General features: G+C 39.2%; 1 long non-coding RNA gene across 4 annotated transcripts in view; it reads right to left on the reverse strand.

Moving 5' to 3' along the window:
• Positions 1-22,337, reverse strand: part of LOC120398858 — a 115,624-nt gene that overhangs the window by 23,895 nt on the left and 69,392 nt on the right. For 2 of the 4 annotated variants that reach the window (XR_005594754.1, XR_005594753.1), the window contains exon 2: positions 4,991-5,057. The exons of the other annotated variants lie outside the window; for them this stretch is intronic. This is a non-coding gene — a long non-coding RNA (uncharacterized LOC120398858). The remainder of the gene's footprint in view (positions 1-4,990; positions 5,058-22,337) is intronic. 4 annotated transcript variants of the gene reach the window in all.

Below are 22,337 nucleotides of genomic sequence, written 5' to 3' on the forward strand. Positions count from 1 at the left end.
TATGGGAGGTTACCCACAGTTTTTTCACAGGAAGAAAATCACACCTTGATCATTGCAAACAAAATGTAGCCACCTCTCCTTACTTCATTCCCAATGTCTGGCCTAAGTTTATGCCTACTCAACAGATGTGATACTAGCATTGCTCTGCTGGCATAACCCCATTGTAGAGATGCGGCCTACACCAATGGAAAGGATTTTCCTGTCAGTTCGGGAATACCACTTCCCCAAACAATGATTGTATTCATCCATTGACATAGCTGCATCCACTCCTTTTCTTAATGTATGCGCAATGTGCCTCAGGTGGCATGCAACCTGGATTCATCACCGAATTTGGGCTGCTTTTTGGATCATTAGCTTCTTTGGGCTGGGGCTGGGTACTGATGGGGAGCATGACATGAATGCTGATCCATGCCCCTCTTTATCCACACTGGGGGTTAGGTCAACAAAACTATGATACCTAGGCATGTATATTTTTCACACCCCTGACCGATATAGCTATGTCAACTTCACTTTAGACTTGGCCTAAGTAACAAGAGAAACTGCAGCATGAATCTGACATGTTGCAGCTTCACCTTTTCTTTTCTTTTTTCAAGTGAGGCGTGGAACATTAGACATACTACACAAAGTCCTCTCTCCAGAACAATGGCACTGATAACACGCTCTGAATGCGCTGAAGATCATCGGGGGCTGTTGAAAACGACATCCAAAACATCTTTAACTAATTCTTTTCAAGCAAACATTTTTTCCAGACTTCAGACCTTGTAACATATCAGATTTCAGCCCAAATGCCATTGTTCTGACTGAAAAATAACTCCCCCAAAAGAAATGTTAAAACAATAAAGCAAAATGCTCACAGACTTTTATTGGTTGTCCAATACCCAGCAATGTTAATTCTGTTTATAAAACCTTATATTTTATTTCATAGATTATATTTTGCCCCATTACTTCTCAGAATGTTCATAAATAAAGTTATACAGTATAACCAAGAGAGTAATGCTAAAGCCATCAACTAAAGTAAAATGGGTAGCCATGTGATGAATCATCTACAAATCAATGCAATACTGTTTCCCCCCCTTGCCTTACTAATAAATCATGTCCAAGGCAGGCATGATGGCTTTTCTGATCTCTCAGTGCTACAAATTATATTTGACGTTTTAGAGCAGATTGCATGAAATGGACATTGAGTCAAATTCTGATCTCAGTTACGCTGGTGTAAATCCACAATAAATCCACTGACAGCAGTGGAGTTACTCTAGATGTGCATTGATGTATTTGGACACAGGACACAGCTCTAAGATAATCACAGACTATATATGCATAATACAGTCATACCTACTCAAAGGGCAAACCCAAACTTCTTATTGCTGAAAAGAAAACCACCGGAGACTGATTTGGGTATTTCCATTTAGGAACTATAAATGCAAATGGAAAATTGAGAGTAGAAAATTTCTGAAACGCAGCTGCATAATGTAGGAAGTACCACATCCCAGAGGGGATGATATAGGAAGGAAGCACCCCATCTCCTGGAAATATACTAATAGCTTTGTGGGAATTCTGGGAATGATTCCCCTTCATTGTTGTATAATGCCAGGTTGGACCACTGTAAAAACTTCACACAACAAAATTACATACAGCTTATATTATGCTGTATATCCTCTGCCCTGACCTTTCTTTAAACATTTTAGATAAAATAACACAATGTGACAAGCTATTTGGTAAACGTCAGAGTCAGCATCATTAACAATGACCACATAATCAGATGTTATCCAACTCCCATTTAAAAAGGATCACAAAGAAGTGTTGAAAGAAAATTTACTAGTAGTCATTGAATATAAACAGAAAAAAAACAACAACAGTAAATTGGAATAAACTCCCAATCTCTCTGACAGGAAAACTGAGAATTATCAAGAAAGTGATTCTGTTTTAAGTGTATAAATTAAATGTGCTCTTATAAATCCCAAGTCCCTTCAAAAAATTAATATGAAGAGATGACATAGCACACATTAAACATTCAACTTGAATACTCCTCTACCAAACAGGGGCCTGATTTCCCCCTAATATCAACAATCATATATTATAATATGGTGCAGATCCCACAGAGGGTCCCAACATATAAAACAAGCTTCAGTGCATGCTCATAATGAAATAGTTTGTTGGAATAAAATGGGTTGATGGGCTGGTTCACATAGTGAGGAATAAATTATTGATATGGCATCTTAATGTAAACCCTAACATGGGAAATGCCTCTATGAGATACTTCATGCATGAGTAGCACATACTTTCATTATGGATTAGCTAAAGGATAACATTGATACTGCAAATGCACGAAAAAACTGTCTTACAGGGCCAAACTCCATTTTAGTTTAATTTCAATAAAGTCATTTTGGTTACACCAGGGATTTATTTGGCCCATCAATCCATTCTATCACTTGTACCTGGATGAATATGGTCCATAATCAATATGGTGACCAATTTACAAATATCTTCAGATTAAAATTGTTAAGAACCAGGTTAAATATCCTCAAGAAAAAAACGTTAGAGCGAATGAACAAAAACAGAGTACCCACAACAAGACTTAACAAGTCTATAAATCATTAACAAAAAACTTAAACTGGATTGTAGTTCAAGGTGTATTCTGGTTAAAAAAAACCTGATGTTAAATACATCAGAAGCCAAATGCAAGAAAAAGGATAGCACACAGATTATGTGCAAACATATACCGGTAATTATAAATGTCAAATGTAGCTTGATATACTGTAGAAGCTTACACCAAGATGACATAATTCCATGCAAACATCACCTACTCAAGGCAAACAGCTTGCCAGATGTCTCTAGATGTTGGCTGGTGCTTAATTATATCAATACACCCACTGTGAGAGTGTCCCCATATAAAAAAATACTGGCCCATGATCATTAATCCAACTGTTTAAGAAGCTCTAGTGAGAAACACCTCAAAATGACTATGCACAAACATTACAGAAGTTGGCCAAAACTCATGAAATATTTGGAGGAAGAAAGGCGGTGTAGGTTAACAATGAGTGCTTTCATTTTATTGTAAATTAGGGGTTGGATTTTCAAATGCAAAAAACTTCAATGGGAGTAGAGTCAGGCCAGTGCAAAGCACTTTTGAAAATTCCACGCTAGATAGATACATACACACCATAGTTAGGGATGCTCCTAAGATGCATATTTCAGTTCCAGATCAGGATCTGAACTTTCCCAAACTTTGAGACTGTTGCAGTCTGGGAATTTGATTTTGGCCCATCTCTGATTACAGTGGAATAATCCAGGCCCTTTGTTTTTGGTTTTTACTTTGTTTAAAATTCCCAGGAATTCATCAGTGTTTCTTACAATTAAAAAAAAAAACAGGTAAAACCAGTGCAAAAAATTAACTTCATATTTTTCTGGGTAAATATTGGGGTTAATAGCAGAAGATAGGAGGAGAAAAACAAAAGCCTCAGATAGAGAAAAGTAAGAATATTGAAAGTAAAAACAGTTTTGTACATTTACCGTATGTACACATATGCACATGAATGTGTGCGTGCGTATCTCCCACTACATTACCTTACTTTAACAGACAGCTTCACACTTACCCTTAGACTACTTTATTATTAACATAAATACATCTATCTAATGTAATGTATTGGATTTTCTGAACATAATCAGTATTTTCATGTACTTGAGTGATTCAATATTTAGGTGAAAAATCAGTAAAAAACAAATTACTTTTGTAAAGCCTGGGAATTTTCAGTAGAAAACAGTAAGAGAAAACAAAGGCCTTAAATGTAGCACCTGTCTGTAAAATGTATACACAGTGCACAGTTTTCAAAAGCATCTTAGTGACTTACCAGAACCTAAATTTCATGGATTTTAATGGCTCCTAAATGCCTAAATCACTTTTGAAAATGGGACTTGGGTGCACAAGTCATTCAGACACCATTGAAAATGTTACTTATGCTATGTAATGCTGAAATGACTGTTGACAGTTCATACCCAAACAAATCAAACCATTATTTTAAGCAAAAATGAAACACATATCCATCAAGTCTATTTATTTTAGTTTCTATACCATGAAGATCATATCTGAGCACCTTACAAAATGTAAGTAAGCTTTGTGAAGAGGTTTGTCCATCAGTCTACCTAAGTAATTACATGACCCTCATCATCATAGTATATGGGTGCCTGCTAAGAATTTAAAAACACAAAAACAATCTCTTTCATCCTTCCAGCATGAAAAATAGGTTGGTTAGTTTACCAGAATTTTTTCATCGGCATGAGTGCGTGCGTTGTGGATATGCCGTGTATGTGCAATACTGACAGAATTTTTCACTTCTCTCTTTCTGTTCAGAGGCAAGGGTGAGTGGAATTTCATTTCTCTCATATTTTCATGTCTTGCCAATGCACCCTCTCTGGGACAATATGCCACTGGGAAAGAGGGGAAAGTGATCCATATGGAACTGGAATGTCTCAGAAACGAAAAGATGGCACCATCCCTTGAACTTCCATTTCAATGCAGAGCAGAAAGGGAGAGAGAGGTAAATGTATAGTTTCGTTTCATATAAATGTTTATTGGTTACAAGTAGATCTTTCTACCTAATTTCTCTAGCTGGGCTTACGTGGAGGAGGGCAGAATGGATTTCTGTTGCAGATCTGGTATTGTTAATAGTGCTTATTGGAAAGAACACAATACTGACTAAAGGATGTTCGCCAGGGTTTTTACAGGGATTTTCTTTCTTTAATTTTGGCATTACAGAGATGAAACAAAAATAGGAACAAATGGTTGTTATTAGTTTGGAGAGCTGCCAAGTCTCCATCTTTCGCACAGAGAAACCAGATGACTGCAAATAAGAAGTGGAGAAAAAGAGAGTCTACAAATAAAGAAATGGGAAAGGAAGATTGGGACTCAAGGCATCAGTTGCCACCATAAAATATTTGGCTGTTTTTCTCTTCACATAAGATTTCATTATTCAAGTCCCTAAATGTGACCTACCTTTTAAAATTCTATTTCAGGTTGGGAAGCTTGTGAAATTATATTTCTTATATTCCAATTTTGTTTTCTAAAAAAGGAAAACAAATCATTGTCAGCAACTAGCACTCAGGAACAACCCTACAATAACAAACGAAAGCAGTAGACTCAATCTAACTCGACTGGGTTGGACCCTGCATGCACAAGGTGAAAGAAAATAAAACATTAAAGACACTGATTTCAGTTTCAAGAGTCTACGGTCCCGTTAAAAGCAATAGAGCAAATTTTAAAATAATAATAATAATTTTGAAATAATGGAAAAATACATTGATAGTGTTCATTTCAGATAAGACATTTAAAAGAAGAGGGGTTGAGAATTCAAAGCTGTCTCTGTCTGAAATCCCTCCCAGGACACCTCACTGCACAGAAATAATATTAGACATTGTCTAGCTGATTAACTCAGCTCTACTAGTATCAGGATTTCTTTCTTTAAGAAACAACTAAATGTATTTTATAAGATTTTCTTTGATAATATGGAAAGTTTTCTAAAAGTGGTAACAATTACTCGATCCAAGCCTTGATATTATGCATTACTTTTCTGTGGCTTTTTATTTAATTATCCCCTTGTAAGCTCCATTATTAAAGAAAATAAGAACTACCCTTCAAACAGAGCTGGGGTAGCAGCAAGGGACAGGGGATCTCTTTAGCATTCATTTTAATAAGCCTTTTGCTCTTAAGCCTTGACATTCATTTATAAGATAAAAATATGTTTGAGGCTAGGAGTCTCCCTGAGTTACTAGTAGCCTACTTTTCTTCCTTCCTCAGTCCTAATATTTTAAGATACATTCAGATGAGTTATATGACTGTGCAGTTCTTGGAGCATTTCATGTAATTTACTGTTGTATTCTAAATGGAATTTTAAAAATACTATATCGTTTATTTTCTGCTATAGAGAGGTAAAGATTCTACATTACCCTCTCAGGCCAACCAGAATAGATGTTAATCAGGTTCATATTCACAGAACAAAGACTGGTAGACACCATTTCTCTCTTGATCTGCTTTGGGCTCCCAATGCCATTCTGTTTGTACCATTCCTTTGGCCAGGCATCCACCACCCACACTGACAGTTATACACAACCACAGCACTTTTGTTTCTGGCCTAGTTAGTACTGTAGTCTGATACAAAGCCAAGAGCATGATAAGCCTATTGTCTTGCTATCAACAGTTGTTTCTTCGTAATTTATTCAGTTTTCTGCAGAGAAAGTGAAGGCAACAACAACAACAAAAACAGAACAAGCAATCTGGAGCAGCCAAGATGGCACTTGGATTCAGCCTGAAACAAAACCTGAGAACTGTCCTAATCCTGTTCCTGTACACGTTGAGGTGTATGGCAATTGCACCTCCTATAAGGATAAATAAACATAGGAAGGATGGCCCAGTGGTTACAATGCTAGCCTGGATCTCGGGAGACCCTAGTTCAATTACCAGCTCTGACACACCTGGGGAAAGTCACTTTCACTCTCTGTACCTCAGTTCCCCATCTGTAAAGTAAGGAACATAGTACTTCCCCCAAAACAATGAGGAGTACTTGTGGCACCGCCCAAATAAATTTATTAGTCTCTAAGGTGCCACAAGGACTCCTCTTTGTTTTTGCTGATACAGACTAACACAGCTACCACTCTGAAACCTGTCATCATAGTACTTCCCTGTTTCACAATGGTGTTATAAGGTGATTAGATACTCCAGTAATGGATGCCATAAAAGTACCTTAGATAGATAATTGAGAGATCCCGGATAAATAAAAAGGGGTTTAGATTGCTGTAGGAGCAGTCCGGTAGATTTGCTCTACAATATTCCCATTCCCTATGAAAAACTGAAAAGGGAAGGGAGAAAACAAAACACACAGATTTTTAATATTAGGTCTTTGTAAAGACACTTGCATGAAAGTCACTTGGAATTCTGCCTGGAATAATAACTCTATAAAGGATCCCCTACTATTTGCTCCAGCCACACACACACACACACACACACACACACACACTTTTCCTATTAAAATTCTTCAGCTATAGCCCAATACAAGGCTGCTACATTCTGCCCCCTAAATCCACTTAAGAGACTCACAATGACTTGTAGCTAAAGATGCAACACGTATCAGTGATAAGGCTCTGAAGACAAGTGACTAAAACACTGAGATCTGTTACAAACAGGCTACACAAACATTTTTCTTGTAATCAGTTAGACAGATCTGTTGCAGTCCCTGAAGGTGACCTCTGGAGCAGAAAACAGGTTTCATTGCAATAAACCTGTGCATAGTAACATGGTACTGTAGATAGAGGAAAATATGGACCAAAATTAACTAATTAAATTCGGCAGAAACAGTTATGAAATCACTTCAGATTATATTTGATCTGCATATTCTAGTTTTCATATAAGCCTCAGACTATTCTCATCACTGATCAGAAGGTACCTCATGAAACTAAAAGACATCCCTTTGAAAGATCATACAAGAATTGCTTGAGGGCTAGAGGTTTAGTTTCATTCAATCTTTACTAAAGAGTTATTTATATATCAGTCTTTTCCATTAAGCTATTTGCAGCCACTAAACATCCAAGGACACACTTGTAAGATTATTATTATTGTTGTTTGTATTACAGTAGAGTCCAGAGGCCCAAATGGAGACTGGGGTCCCATTTTGCTAGGTTTGTATATCTAGTTAGGGACAGTCCTTGGCCTAGAAAGTACAGTCTAAACAGACAACAAAGTCTAAGGGCGAGAGGCAGGCATTAGTATTTTCATTTTACGGATCGGAAGCACCAAGAGATTAAGGGACTTGACTGAGGTAAAAATTAAGAGTCTGTCATGGTGCTGGGAAATGAGTCCAGAGTCCCTGAGTTGCCTCAACCACAGGACCACCTTTCCACTCTGAGAAAGGGTGTTGTTAACCCATACCTTGGCTAAACTGCATAGCTACATCATACCACTGATATTTGGACAGAGCTCTCCCATTAAAATCAGTAGTCAATAAGACCCCTATTTGGGGCGATTACATTCTGCCTTCCTGCAAATAGCTGCAAATACCAAAAAAGATTCTCTTTTTGTGCTGAAGTCGTGGTAGTGATGCTGTTAAACAGCTGCCCCGTTTCACTTCTAGTAACTTTATATTATTTACAATTTTCAAAGGCCCATATAAAGATGTTGGATGGCAATGCTTGTTTTCTTATCCAAGCTAAACTGCTGACCTAGCAATAGTAGCAGGAGACATTAAAGCCATTGATGAAGTATGTCATCCGTGAGGGGTTGTGCTGTTGCTGATCACCTGCTCTCTGATTCACATACAATATAACTGTCGCCATAAACGATGACAGCCCTCTGCCCTGATGCAATAGTAACTGAAATATTCATTGCCAGTGTGGCTCAGAGTCACTCCTTCCTACTACACCTGCCTGACCAGTACAAAGGGGGAATTCAATCATTTTGACTTGGCTTGCTCACCACTATATCTCCCAGTAAAGATACATGTATCAGCGATAGCACATGTAAATTTCTCTAGTATAATGTCTTTGTCTTTAATTATATTTTCTAAACCACAGACCCACCCACCAGACTGATACAGAGAGACTAAGTTTTGTAGGGGACAATAATTCAGTCTCTGTTTCAGTTAGCTCCAAGCTTTTTTTTTTTTAAGGCGATTATAATCTACTAGGGACAGAAATGAAACTAACAAGTATTTTACACTTTGAACCTCGGGCTGATCTTGAATCATGGTCCTAGGTGAAAAAGAATAGCAGGGTGCATTGCAGTGGTAGAACTGACACTTCTCCTTTGAGTAAGAATGCTTTGCCTGGACATTTTTCCCAAATGTTAGGATTTGCAAGTTTTATAGAGGGAGTCATCTTAAATGATCCTTCACTTTTATTAGCATTTACACTGCCATGGAAACAATACATCTTCTGAATGTTCCCCAGTGTCATTTGTCTTTCATCCCATTCTCTTCTTAATAGAGATAGCAATTTCAACTTTGTTTGTACCACTCCTTTGTCTATTGTACTATCTTGGCTGCTGTGATTTGGGGATGTTACCTTTCAATCGCCACGCTGCTTGGTTGGTATTTGAAATGATACATTTAACATTTACACTGGAGCAGTTGATTAGAGGTTTCACTGAGGTCAGGGGCCCCTTGTCAGTGAATGACAATCTCTGACCCAAGGAAAATATATGGTTTGTTCTTGCAAGATGCTGAACATCCTTAGTTCCCAGGGCCTGGAGTAGGGTGACCAGATGTCCTGATTTTATTGGGACAGTCCCAATATTTGGGGCTTTTTTTATATGGGCTTCTATTAGCCCCGCCTCCCCCCCCACACCCTGTTCTGATTTTTCACACTTGCTATCTGGTCACCCTAACCTAGAGTGAGTGGAGGGTGCTCAGCTGGAGTTGCTGCTTAGCACCTGGCAGGATCAAGCTCTTATAGTATAACTTGTCTCTCAGTGGCACAAGATCTGATCAAACACTGCCTTGTAAATTGTATATTTGTTTAAACCAGTGAAAAAGGTGGGTATAAAGTGCTACCACTACAGAGAGAGCTGATTTGCATTCACTGGACACAGGGTTAAATAAGCACATAACACACAAGGCACTGGATAATCAGGCCAATAGTGGTGGTGGGTTTGGGTTTTTTAACTTGAATCAGAAGACAAGTATTTATTTGTCTGTGGTGAATGTAAGAGTCCAACATATAGTATAATGTGTGTGGATCAAGTACTAAGGCCCGTACACAAGTCAACTACATGTACTTAGGCATGGACTAAAATGGGAATTTGCTACAGTAAAAATGGCTTAAGAACTTCAGGATCTGGCCCTGTGTGTGCAGTGATTAGGGGAGACTGGTTGTCAGCATTTGGCCCAAGCCAACAAATTCTGTCTGCTTAAAATAAAGTCATTATTCTGAAACCCACAGCAGTGCCTGCTTCTGATGCAGTCTTTGATTGAAACCAGAATTAGGATAAGCTATTCTTGGTTCCTGCTTCTAATTTAGCTTCTCAGGCTTGTTATTTCTGACTGTAAACATTTTACTTTTCTGTATTGAGAGACGGTTCAAAGTTTTCAGCTGATTGTACCCAAATACGTTTTTGGCCAAGAGCCTGCTCTGCCTCTTGATCTTGCAGATAATTGGGCCTGCCCTGTATTCTTTTCATTATTGAAGAGCACCAGAGAAAATGCTCTAGAGGCATTTTTAGGGGTAATCACAGGGCAACCTGTCTCAGGATATTTTATCTGTTATATTTTACTTAATATTTACATTAGGATAATATCCAGAGGCCCCAGCAAGAATCAGAACTGTCACTGTACTAGGCATTGTGCAAACACAGAGGTTTACATGTTCCTTTCCCCAAAGAGCTAACAGTCTAAGAAGAACTTATAAAGAGCTTATACGAGTGAGAATAATAAACCTGGATAGCGGTAAAGCCATTACTGCAATGGGTAATCTTATTTGCTTGCATTTAACTTACTTTATTAATATCTCTAACCAGGAATATCTAGATATATATCCAATCAGCTAGCATAGAAATGGATATTTTCTGTGCAAAAAACTCATAGGGGAGCCCTTACAAGATCACTTTTTGCTCTGATTTTGGAAAGCCTGCTAAAATGATTAGTGCTTTAAATAAATGAGATCACCTACTGAATAAAAACACAACCAAGCTACACTCTTATAACATGACCTCATATGGGCTTAGCTTCATGAAAGTCCCCCCAGAGAGTTCTGTAAAATTGTTCATCCAATTGTTGCATGTAACCTCTGTTCAGAAAGGAAGTGTGGCTGACAAAATCAACCTAAAAGGGCCCCCAGATGCCAAAAATAATACACACGCATTAAAAAAGTGTTTGTACCTGGGTACCTTAAAATATACTGTTGTGACACAGAGTCTCCTTGGCAAAGGGTCCCTCATTCTTTGCCAACAATTCTAGTCTCAGACCTGACAAACTCACTCCACCAAAACCCATGTTTTAGGGTATTTATCTATAAAGGATAGCACGTAAGGTATTTACAGAAAACTCGTAACTTATCAAGGCTCATAATCATTGTGAGACATGTGAATGGGCAATATTTAAGTATGCTTTATGGTCTTGGAGTAAAAGTTAGTCACCAGGGGATAATATGCCTGGGTGATAGCCCATTCAAGCAGGAAGGAGTTGCCACCCCTCCCTGGTTAGCTGGTGTTGTAATGTAAGGCTCAGTTGTCTGGAGGCACTAAAGGAGACAGAAAGGTACACAGACAAGACTTTCTGGGACACAGCAGAGCAGTCCCACTCCCAGTCTGACAGCCTCTGTGCTGTTGAAGAGGATGAAACTTTTGGGGAAAGAGAACAAACTAGAGCAGACAGAAACAATCCCATAGTTGGGACCCTCCTTTCAGATGATGTTATGGTCTCCTCTCCTACGGAGGATACCCCTTCAAGGAAGGGAACTCCAGTTATTAGGAAGAGACAGGTAATAGTAATGGAGAATTACATAATTAGAAATATAGCTAGCTGGTTTTGTGATGACTGGGAGAACCGCATGGTGAATTGCCTGCTGGATGTGAAGATTGTAAATCTCTCAAGGGATCTAGACAGACTTATGTGCAGTACTGAGGAGCCAGTGGTTGTGATACATGTAGGTACCAATGACACAGGGAAAGGTAGGAGAAAGGTCCTGGAGGCCAAATTTAGGCTGCTAGGTAAGAGATTAAAGTTTAGGCCCTCCATGGTAGCATTCTTTGAAATGCTTCCAGTTCCACGTGCAGGGCCAGTTAGACAGGCAGAACTACAGGGTCTCAATGCATGGATGAGACAATGGTGTAGGAAGGTGAATTTTAGATTTATTAGGATCTGGAGAACCTTTTGGGAAAGGAGGAGCTTATACAGGAAGGATGGGCTCCCTTAAACCAAAACAGAAGCAGATTGCTGGCATATAAAATTAAAAAGTTTGTAGTGGAGTTTTCAAACTAAGCCAACAGGTTCAGAGGAGTATACAGTTTGGACAGAGACATCCCTTTGGGGAGTATCTCTTAGCAGAGATACTCTATATCCTAGTAAAGAGAAGAGGATAGATGTTGATAAAATACAGGTAGGAATCGAAGATAAACAGTCACATGAAAAAGTGTCTGATTTAATTACATCACATGAAGGCAGACAACTAAATATTGACAAATGTTATAAGTACTTGTATACAAATGCTAGAAGTCTAAATAATAAGATGGGTGAATGTAAGTGTCTGCTATTAAATGAGGATATTGATATAATAGGCATCAGAGAAACTTGGTGGAATGACAAAGAATGGGACGTGATAATACCAGGATACAAAATATATAGTAATGACAGAGTAGGTAATGCTGGTTGAGGAGTGGCACTATATGTGAAAGAAAGCAGAGAGTCAAATATAGTAAAAATCTTAAATGAATCAAACTGTACCATAGAATCTCTATGGATTGAAATTCCATGCTTGAGTATTAACAGTATAACAGTAGGAATATACTACCTGACCAGGATGGTGACGGTGATTGTGAAATGCTCAGGGAGATTAGAGAGGCTATAAAAATAGAAAACTCAGTAGTAATGGGGGATTTCAACCATCCCCATATTGACTGAGCACATGTCACCTCAGGATGGGATGCAGAGATACATGTCTTAAGCCCTAACCCCAAAGGTAGCAGAACATTCTATCTATGGTATGTGTCTGACCCCTATTACTGTAGTATCTGAGCTCCTCACAACCTAATAAATTGACCCGCACCACATCCCTGTGAGATAGAAAAGCACTATTATCCCTGTTTACAGCTGGGGAATTGAGGCACATAAATACTAAGGGCCAGAGATTTAAAGGTATTAAGGTTCCAAAAGATGTAGATAGGTGCTTTTGAAAATCCCACTAGGAGCATAGGTGCCTCTACCTGAATGGGAGTTAGATATCTAGGTACTTTGGAAAATGCCTTTAAGAGCCTATCTGCATTTGTAGGTGCCTAAATACCTTTACAAATTTAGGCCTGAGTGACTTGCTGAAGGTATCCCAGGAAGTCTGTGACAGAGCAAGGATTTAAACTGGATTTCCTGTATCCCAGACTAGGGCCCTAACCATTAGACCATCTTTCCTCTCATTTTTTACAGCTGAACCCAGGTACCACACAGAATTAACCTTCTGTCTATTTTGAGTAAAACTTTAATTCCCGTAACTGGCCATTTTTACCTGGGCAGTGTATTGCACCATGTTGTCACATTGCCAAAACCTTTTTGAAGTTAAAGGAAAAACTCATCTGCTCAAGGCAAAGTGAAGCAATAAGGATATTGTTGTGCCTGGAAACAACAAGCAAGAATAAAAAAAAAAAAAGCAGGTCTGTGCATTTGGGGTAGAGAGAATGGTGGCCAGGAAGAAACGGCCACTAGCTTTGTAGCCTCAGTTTTGAAAGCTTTGCAGCCGTTTGTCTCCAAAAGTTACATTTCAATAGGTAAGGAAAGAGTCGGCCAAGATGCTGCTGTAATATGCAAATATTTCATTCTGTAATGGATTTTTAGCAAGCCTATTGGAAGCTCTCTTACTGTTTCAGCAGTAGATCAGCTCTATAAACTGTTTACTACAGGCCTAGTAGAGATGTGAGCTACTGGCTTGTTTGCACAAAATACAATCAGATGACACTGTCTCTCTAAAGTAAACAAATGAGTTTTTATTCTGCTCAATATTCTCCTAAACAAAATTAATCTAACCCAGATTCCCTGCTGCAAATCCTCAGCAAATTATATTGTCTCCCAATCTGCCTTTATGCTTGCTGACAGCATCACCGGCTTTTTAAAAGTCTCTCTTGTATTTCTGTTCAGTAGATTACATATTGCCATGAGTCCACACACACATTTCATATGCAGCTATCATATGGGAGGCATAGCACCTGAAAATGCATGCACCTGAAAATGACATCTCTCACTCCACTACTCATAACTAACAGCAAATGCATCAGGATCTTGTTGATTTTCCCAGTATGCTGCAACCTGCCACAGCCATACACATTTGCTATGCACAATCACAGAACAGGTGGCAGAAGAGTGAACCTGCATGTTGTGCGTACTAATCCATGGAGGGATTTCTGCTAACAAAAGCACTGAACTGGGATGGATGATTTTCATTCTATACCAGATGGTATGAAAAGAAATGTTAGTTGTATGTGGTTTCAGCAGATGTGTGTGTGTGTGTGTGTGTGTGTGTGTGTGTGTGTGTGTGTGTGAGAGAGAGAGAGAGAGAGAGTTTATATTTGACGTGACTGGAACAGAATCACCATTTTCTGTTCTATTCCACTCACTCAGACACTCACTACATTCAGCCAGATCCTCAGGTGTAAACTGACATCATTCCATGGAAGTAAGTGAAGTAAATTGGCATAAGGGAGAAAAGAAATTTTGGCCAAGGGCACTTGTTAAACCTCTACTTTTTAAAATTGTTCTGGAGTCTAACATCCATGCAGAGCAAACAGGAGGTCCGATTTTTTATAATTAACAAGTCATACCCTGTATAATGCATTATACCCAGCTGACCTAATAGAAAAAAACCCCACATGATAAGACAGATAGTCAGCCCAATTCCATTTCACTTAATGTACAGCTGAGAATATTTCCTGATAGGCATCCTACACTAGCTCTATGCCACCTGCTCCCATTGCCCCATCATGGAGGGGACATACTGCAGGTGGGGAAGAGAAAAGAGAGGATGTGGCAAAGCAGAAGGACCATTGTAGCCAGTGTGGTTTAGAGCAGTCCTTAGGTGCCTTTAAGTTAAGCTAGAAGCAGTTTCAGCTCCTGGTTAGCCCTGGCATGGAGAGCAGAAAAGTGGCTTCAAGCCAACTCTTTCTCTAACCCCTGTTTTCCTCAGCTGCTTTGAATTCAAACATGGCACAACTTGAGAATCTGACCCCATCTTATTAATTTAATCAAGTAAAGCTATAATTTAGTTATGAGCAGATTCAAAACTATATGAATGCCTGCAAACCTGAGAGTTGTTCAAACACGTGCAGTGAGTGTCATTATTTTACTACTGGTACATCCCTGGTCCATTGACACCTAGGGCATCACAGGGATGTGTGTGGCATCACAAAAACAAGTAAAAAACCTGATTGGTAAACGTTGGTCTTGGGTGACGTACAGAGTGCTTTTAGCTTGTAAACAGCTATCATATAAATATAGGTAATTTTAGACACCTGCTTCAGAGCACGCCTCTGTAAGGTGTATTGTACGCTGAGAGAAACAGCTTTCTGGAAGGAGTGGTATGTATAACTCCTTTTCATATTTTATTTCTTTGTCTTTAAACAATAAATTGGCTAAGTTTGCTTATTTAGTCTTTGAACATTTTTAATATTGAACCGCAAATGTAGTCCAAATAAGTTGGCGATACTTCAACATTATTGTGTATAAATGTGCGTGCACGCACACACACACACACACACACAGAAATGCAGGGTGGATTGCAAACCTGTCTGAAAGCAACTGTGTTCTAGCTGCCAGCCAAATCTGAACTTAGGATGTGTCTTCATGACAGAAAGAGCGTGGGCTCGGTTAACCTGAGCTTGCCTAGGCCCAGGTGGACCATCCCCATTGCAAAGTCCTACCTGTGCAAGACCCATGTAGCTGCCTCCACACTAGTGTTGCGTGTTGGGCTGGACTTTTGGCAAGATGTCCTATGACTCTTGGCTCCTGCACTAAGCTGTGCCACTCTATGAATTCACTTATAGTGTATTGTGGGAGAACTTGTCTGTCCTCCCTGAGCCCGTGTGCAAGTGCTCTCAGCCTGCCAACTCAATAAAATTAAGTCCTGGTGACAGGGCATGAATCTTATTTTGGCTGATGCACTGTTCCAGCTGTTGTAAATGCAAGTCACATTTTGGAAAAAAAAGAGGCAGAGACAGGGTATGAGACACTGTGGAAAGCATTTTGGCAGTGGCTCGTCACCCCGAGAAAGTGGCATAGCGCCTTGCTAAGTACATGCAGGCTGTATGCAGACATGGAGCAGTGGAGACAGCTGATGCAAATTTGGGGTTGGCAGACAATAGCGTCACAATGCAAACACTGACTAGATCATTCCTTCACAAAGGAAAACCCATCAGGGACAGCTCTGGTGAAGGAAGTTTCTGGGAGTCTTCCTCCTTGCTTTTTCCAGTGTATTAGATACATACTCAGAGATTAGGCCTCCTGTTTTCTCTCTTGCCTGTGGAATAGGCCACAGGGCCTGCCCACAAGCATAAAAAATTCCAGAGAACCCTCAATAAGTGAAGGGTCATTTCACGGGGAACCAGTGTTTCCACAGCTGCTCTGGCACTTAACAAGCCCCCACTTTCCTTCCTGTGAGTTTTGCCTAGTATCTGCTGTTCTTGCAAACATTTCTGCCTGTAAACTTGTTTAGTGGAGAATTCTATGAGTGAATACAAAAGGATCACAACCATAGCCAAAACAAACTCATTTATTCACGTAAGCCAATATTTGCAGACTTTATTTTTTAAATGGGATTTGCAAAACTCCAATCTTATTTCTGTACCCAGTGCAAAAGTAACTATTGGAGTCAGTGCCTTGTTGACACTCTGTAACATAACAGGAGGTGCTGCATCGACAAATTAATGCTAGAGAAAAAACTACCTAGGTCTAATCCTTCAAGATGCTATGCAACTCCTGCATGGCTCAACTAGTCAATGGGGGTTAAAGGCACTTTGCAGGAAGCAGTCAGCAGCTTGATGAAATAGTCCCTGAGCACTTGGTTTAGTAACTTCCACATGGCATGCATGTGAGCTTTGGAAAGCAATTCCCTCCCTTTAAAAAAACAAACAAAATTACCAAAATCATCCTTAAAAGAGTTCTTCAGCAATGATAAAGCAGTTTAGATATGCCCTGCCCAAGAGGATGAGGTTGTAGGTTAAATATCTGCTGCACGGATTCCTGGTTGACGTCTGAGTTCCATTCTCTAGGTTAGCAGTTGGGCATGCAGTGCAGGCTGGCACAGAGGAGGTTAGTTTTCACTCTTGACCGTGTATCTAGAGGTTGGTGCACCAAGCTTGGTCACTGCTTTGCAGTATCACTCAATAAAAAATTTGTCCACCACAATGATGATTTCTACATACCAGCATTAAGCAGCTTGTGGAGTCCTTAGTAAGTGTTAAAGGGACAATTTCAGAACAATGGGCTGAGTGTCCAAGACTGAGTCAGTCTGAAAAATAATTTCCTTCTTATGTAAAGCAGGATTTTTCCTTTACTTATTCCTCCTGCAAATATCATTGCTTTTCTTATCCAGGACATGGGTCCAAAAAATAAGCCTGCTAAACCAGTGTCTAATGAGTCCCAAGGTAAGAATCAACTTCTACTTGTTACGGAAAGCTTTACGCAAGTCTGTGTAAAATAAATTGCTCCTTAAGTCTGAGCATTTTAGTAGAAACAAAGTAAATGCTCTCTCTCAGAAATGCCCCCAACAATTTCTTTTGAGAAAATAAACAAAGAAAACATTCCATGCCTGTAATGTCTTAGCTGAAATCCTGTATGAAGCTCTGCCGTGGCAAAAGGTAATCATTTTTCCCACCACTCCCTCCTCCCGTTTTGGTCTGAGGTTTAAATAGAGGCCTTAGAGAATATTGCAGGTTGTTTGGTGCATAAGATTACTGCCAAATGCTCTTCATGACTTGGCAAGCAGACATGGGCTGAGGAAGGGAAAGATGCTCTTTCAGTGACATGCCTCTTCCTCCAAAAATTTAGTAGTAGGTGGCCAAAATTGTGCCAAGATAATTTAGATCAAAAGCCCCCCAGCTGAATGGACTAATGGCATGTATGCATACCTAATCAATGTGGGTATTAGAATGCAAAAAGTTCACACGTTTATGGGTATATTCTAGACACCCTTTTCTGAACAATCTGGTCTTTAGGGAACCAGATCTGCTATTTTTAAAAAAATATTATTGTTATTATTTAACTCCTTCATTGAATGACCATTTTCAGGTATTGTAAGGAGTCATAGCGAACCGCAAAAGATCATGAGCTTTAGTTTGAATAACCACCCAAAAGTCACAGGGTCCAAGGGTTGTTGTGATGCTTCTCCAAACCATTTGTGATATTCTTGGGGCTGCAAAACAGAGTTAAGAAGTTTCCTGCACAAAATGGTATTTTCAAGAAATTGCCTGCTTAGGAATTTCCAGTCCCAGGCACAACCTGGAAGTGCAGATGATGATGTTGAAGAGTTAAATGTTAAATGTTAAAAGTTAAATGAACTTTTTAAACCTCAAAAAATGTTCACTTTAGGTAAAGTTCAATGTTTAGGTGAAAATTCAGGCTGTTGGTTATCTATGTATTTATTGGGTTGGGGGCAGGGTGGCAGTCAATATTTTGTTACCGTCTTACTCTAGGAGTGGTCCTATTAACTTTAAGTAACATATAAAAAATTTGGCCCTTTTAATTCGTCCCACCCCAAATTAGCCCATCCATCAATAATCACAAGCAGATGTTCTAACTAATGGATACCTGCTTTACTCAGTTCAGAGTTCCCTCATTGTTTCAGTAGCTTGATTTGTTCAAGGGCACCTGGTCATGTGGCTTTTTAAGAATGGAAGGAAAGTACTCCCACGATACAAAAGTTGAATACAATTTGTAAAAGCAGAAACAAAACCTTTGGTAGGACTCCAGCCTTCCTTAGTAATTGCTGTGTCTGAGCTTCTCTTTGTGCAGATAACAATAAAGGAAGATGCATATGCCAATGAAGATGCCTTTTTGTGACAGAGAGACTAATGGCATCTAATACATGACTTTTGCAAGTGATTAATATCCTTTGCACACTTTCAACTACGGAGGGATTGATAGTCACACAATATTAATTATAATAAGGTTTGTAAATGATTATTATATTATTTCTATCAAATTGTGAAATATAGGATATAGGAAAGTATTATATAGGGAAATAGAGTATAAAATATTGCATAAATATTGCAAAAATAACAGAGGCAGATGAGCATTTCTCATATAGGAACATACAACACTAACAACCACAATGAGTTCAAAAAGCCCCAGGTAGTGAACAAAACAATAAAATGCTCTGAAAGTAATAAAGCCACAAGGTTATTAGTACAAGAACAATGATATAAATGGTTTCAAGTCCCAGTTGGCCTGGAGCATTTCCCACTAGGTCACTGGTTCAAATAAGAGCTGGACAAACACTGCAGACAATCTTCTGCAAATATTGGTTTAAAATTTTTAATGGATTCTCTTTAGTTATGTTTGTTTCTCCATCAATATTCTAGCACAGTGGTTCTCGACGTTTTCCGTACTGCAACCCTATATTTCAAGGGAAAACATCTAGCTAGAAAGAAAGGGAGGGTGGACTTGACCCGTAGGCTGAAAACTCATGCTGTAACAAACGAGATTTGTGGCAGAAACGTTCATAGAAATAATTCATCTTAAATTAATATTGGCAAATAGTCAACAAAATCCAATTTGGATTTCTTTAACAGGAGTAATTGCAGCACGATATTTCAAGCTAAGAATGACACTCATCCAAGCACGAAGCATACCATGTGACCCGTGTGTCCCATCAAAACTAAACCACAGGACTTGAATTTCAAATATGAAATAAATAAATAAAAATATATTTTAAAAAGTTTGTAAACAATTTCTAGACCAAAAATAATTCACAGATTTGGTGGGGTTTTGGGGGGGAGGGGAATCAGATAGAATATTGAATAAGTCTAAGATAACTGTGATGTACTCACAAATGATTTATGATAAGAAAGGGATGTTAAATATATTTCCTTATGTTATAAATTATTTGCCTCGATTTGGTTCATAGATAGCCCAGGTCTGCAGAACCTGGTGATCTGCTAGCTATTGGCTCACGTGAAATTAAGTGGCAATTTCAGCTCAGCCTCTAATGGACAGTTTCTGTCTCACAAAAACCAGCACTACAATCTGCACTTGTTGGCAATCTAGCAGAGAAGCCAAGGAGAGGAGTTGAAGCCTATTTAAATATTTATGCCCTATTCCACAGGGCTACTAAATAATATGCTGCTAAAATAGTCATTTTTAAATATGAGTTGAGAAGCCAGGAAATGTAGGTAGCAGTAATTTTGTGGCACTGTTATAGACTACATTTAAATAGGGATGCAGTCCATAAAGGGTACTGCCAGATTGTGAAGTAATACATTCTTTACTTTCCCTGAGCTGGGGAGTTCCAGTCCAGTTTCAGGTTTAAATATATCCAAAATTACCACCAGGCTTTGTTCCACCACCTGCATCATGGATTCTTGCCCAACCAATTTCCCTTTGGAATATCAGCTTTTACTGCCTGTCCTTCTCAGCATGGTTAAGTTGTCATTGCAAGTGGGATGTTTCCATGGCTGGGGAAAAAGAAATGGTAGTAAAGCTGCTGTAAAAATAAAACTGGCTGGAGGCCATGAGTGCTGGAGGATGGATGGACTAATATCTAAGTGTGGCCAAGATCCGGGGGGCGAATAGCGGCAATAAAACTGAAAGGAATATCCAGATTGCTATAACTTACATGATAAAATTTTAGTCAGGGCTTGGAAGCCGAAACAGCAATGGAACCAACCTTTTCATAATTGCGAATGGCCTGGTCACCATACTGGCTAAGGCAGGACTTTCATTACTGATGTTGTTCTGAGACCTAGTTGTGGTACGAACATTTCTTTTAAAGGTCATTTCCTATTGCCAAAAGAGTGATTCTACCAAAATGGAAATCTATGCCCCAGCCTGTAGAATAGTGGCTGTGTGGACTTGCCAGCATTGAAAGAATAATTTTTCAGAATAATGAGAGATTTCATGATTGCCATGATATCTGCTCAGTCTACTTGGAGATTGTATTGTCACCTGCTTACTAATCACCAGACAGCTATGTTCAGTATTTGTAGTGTAACTAACATGCTTACACTTCCTTGTAAAATACTGCTGTATCCTGAAATCATCATAAAAAAAAATCCTTGGAATCTTAGGCGATGTCTACACCACAGAGTTAAGTTGACTTAAGTTATGTAAACGATCATAAACTGCTGTGATTATATCGCTTGTGCATGTTCACACAACACTCCTTGTGTTGGTGGAGCTTATACACAGATGATGCTCTAGCACCAACAGAGAGCAGTGCACTGTGGGTAGCTATCCCACTGTGCAAATTGCCTTCTCCCCCTTGGAGTTCTAGGAATGAATCATAGTGCATCATGAGGGTGGGACCAGTAATGTATTAATACTACTGTATTAACTGCTGGCCAAATTTAGGCAAATTTTCACTGGAATGGCAAAAGGTACATCCCTGAAATAAAGGCCACCCCCCTTCCAAATTTCACGTTCCTGATCGAAAGCATAGGGGTGTGAGAAAAGGTGCCCTGAACTTTCATGGCCAGATATGGGCAAAGTGTATTTTTCCCTAGCCTTGGTCTTGGAAAGAGCTGACCTGGACTGTACTACAGTCCTTTGTGGCAGTATAGCTGAGTTAATATGAAGTATTTTTATTTTGGGCCACCTTTGTAGCTTAACTATCATCTGCAGTTGGTGTGGAACATGGCAGCGTGGTTGTTATGAGCAGCAGCAAGCAGAGGACCATGTCTTCCTGGTATCCCATGTTATGCATTGGCCTGTTTGTGCAAAGGCCCAGTGTGCCTGGAGTTTAATATTTTCCTCTTCACTTGAAAAGACCCAGGGGTGCCAAACATCTTGCTCATATACCAATACCTTTCCACTATGTCCTCTTAGAAGGAATAGGTTGTGTGGTCCCCTGGGGCAGACCAGAGTAAAATTTTCTAAATCATCTAAGTGACTTAGGAGCCTAAGCCTCATTGAAAAAATCAGTGGGGCCTTAGGCACTTAAGTCTCTTTTGAAAAAATGTGACTTAGGCACTTTTGAAATTTTTATTCCATTTCTTAACCTGTGCAGCCCCAGTCCTGAAGAAAGCCCTCCCTCTGAAATTAAGGAGCATGACAGATTTAGGCCCCACTCTCCCAAGCATATCCTTGCACTTGCCGGGGTTCCTCTGTGTGGATCAGCTTGCTGAATCAGGACATTTGTTTTTAGAGAAGAGCAGAAACCTGTGGGGGTGAAAGTATTTTGAGCCTGGAGCTGTTAAAGATTTAAATTATGCAGGTGAATTTATCAGGTCATTTTTTCATGTTACTGTTTTATGTGGCATCTAGGATGATACAGGAGACGGTCTCCTTAAAAACACAATTTGGGGATTTTATTACTATTAATTTTAGAAGAATAGAATTAAATGGATTATATTTTTAAATGGTAAATAGAGCATCTCCTTGAAGTGGCCTCTCTGCCACCATGATCATAACACATTAACAAGGATCATTGTGGGGAAGCAAAGGGCCCAGAAT

Source organism: Mauremys reevesii, linkage group 2, assembly GCF_016161935.1.
Source record: "Mauremys reevesii isolate NIE-2019 linkage group 2, ASM1616193v1, whole genome shotgun sequence".
NCBI lineage: Eukaryota > Metazoa > Chordata > Testudines > Geoemydidae > Mauremys > Mauremys reevesii.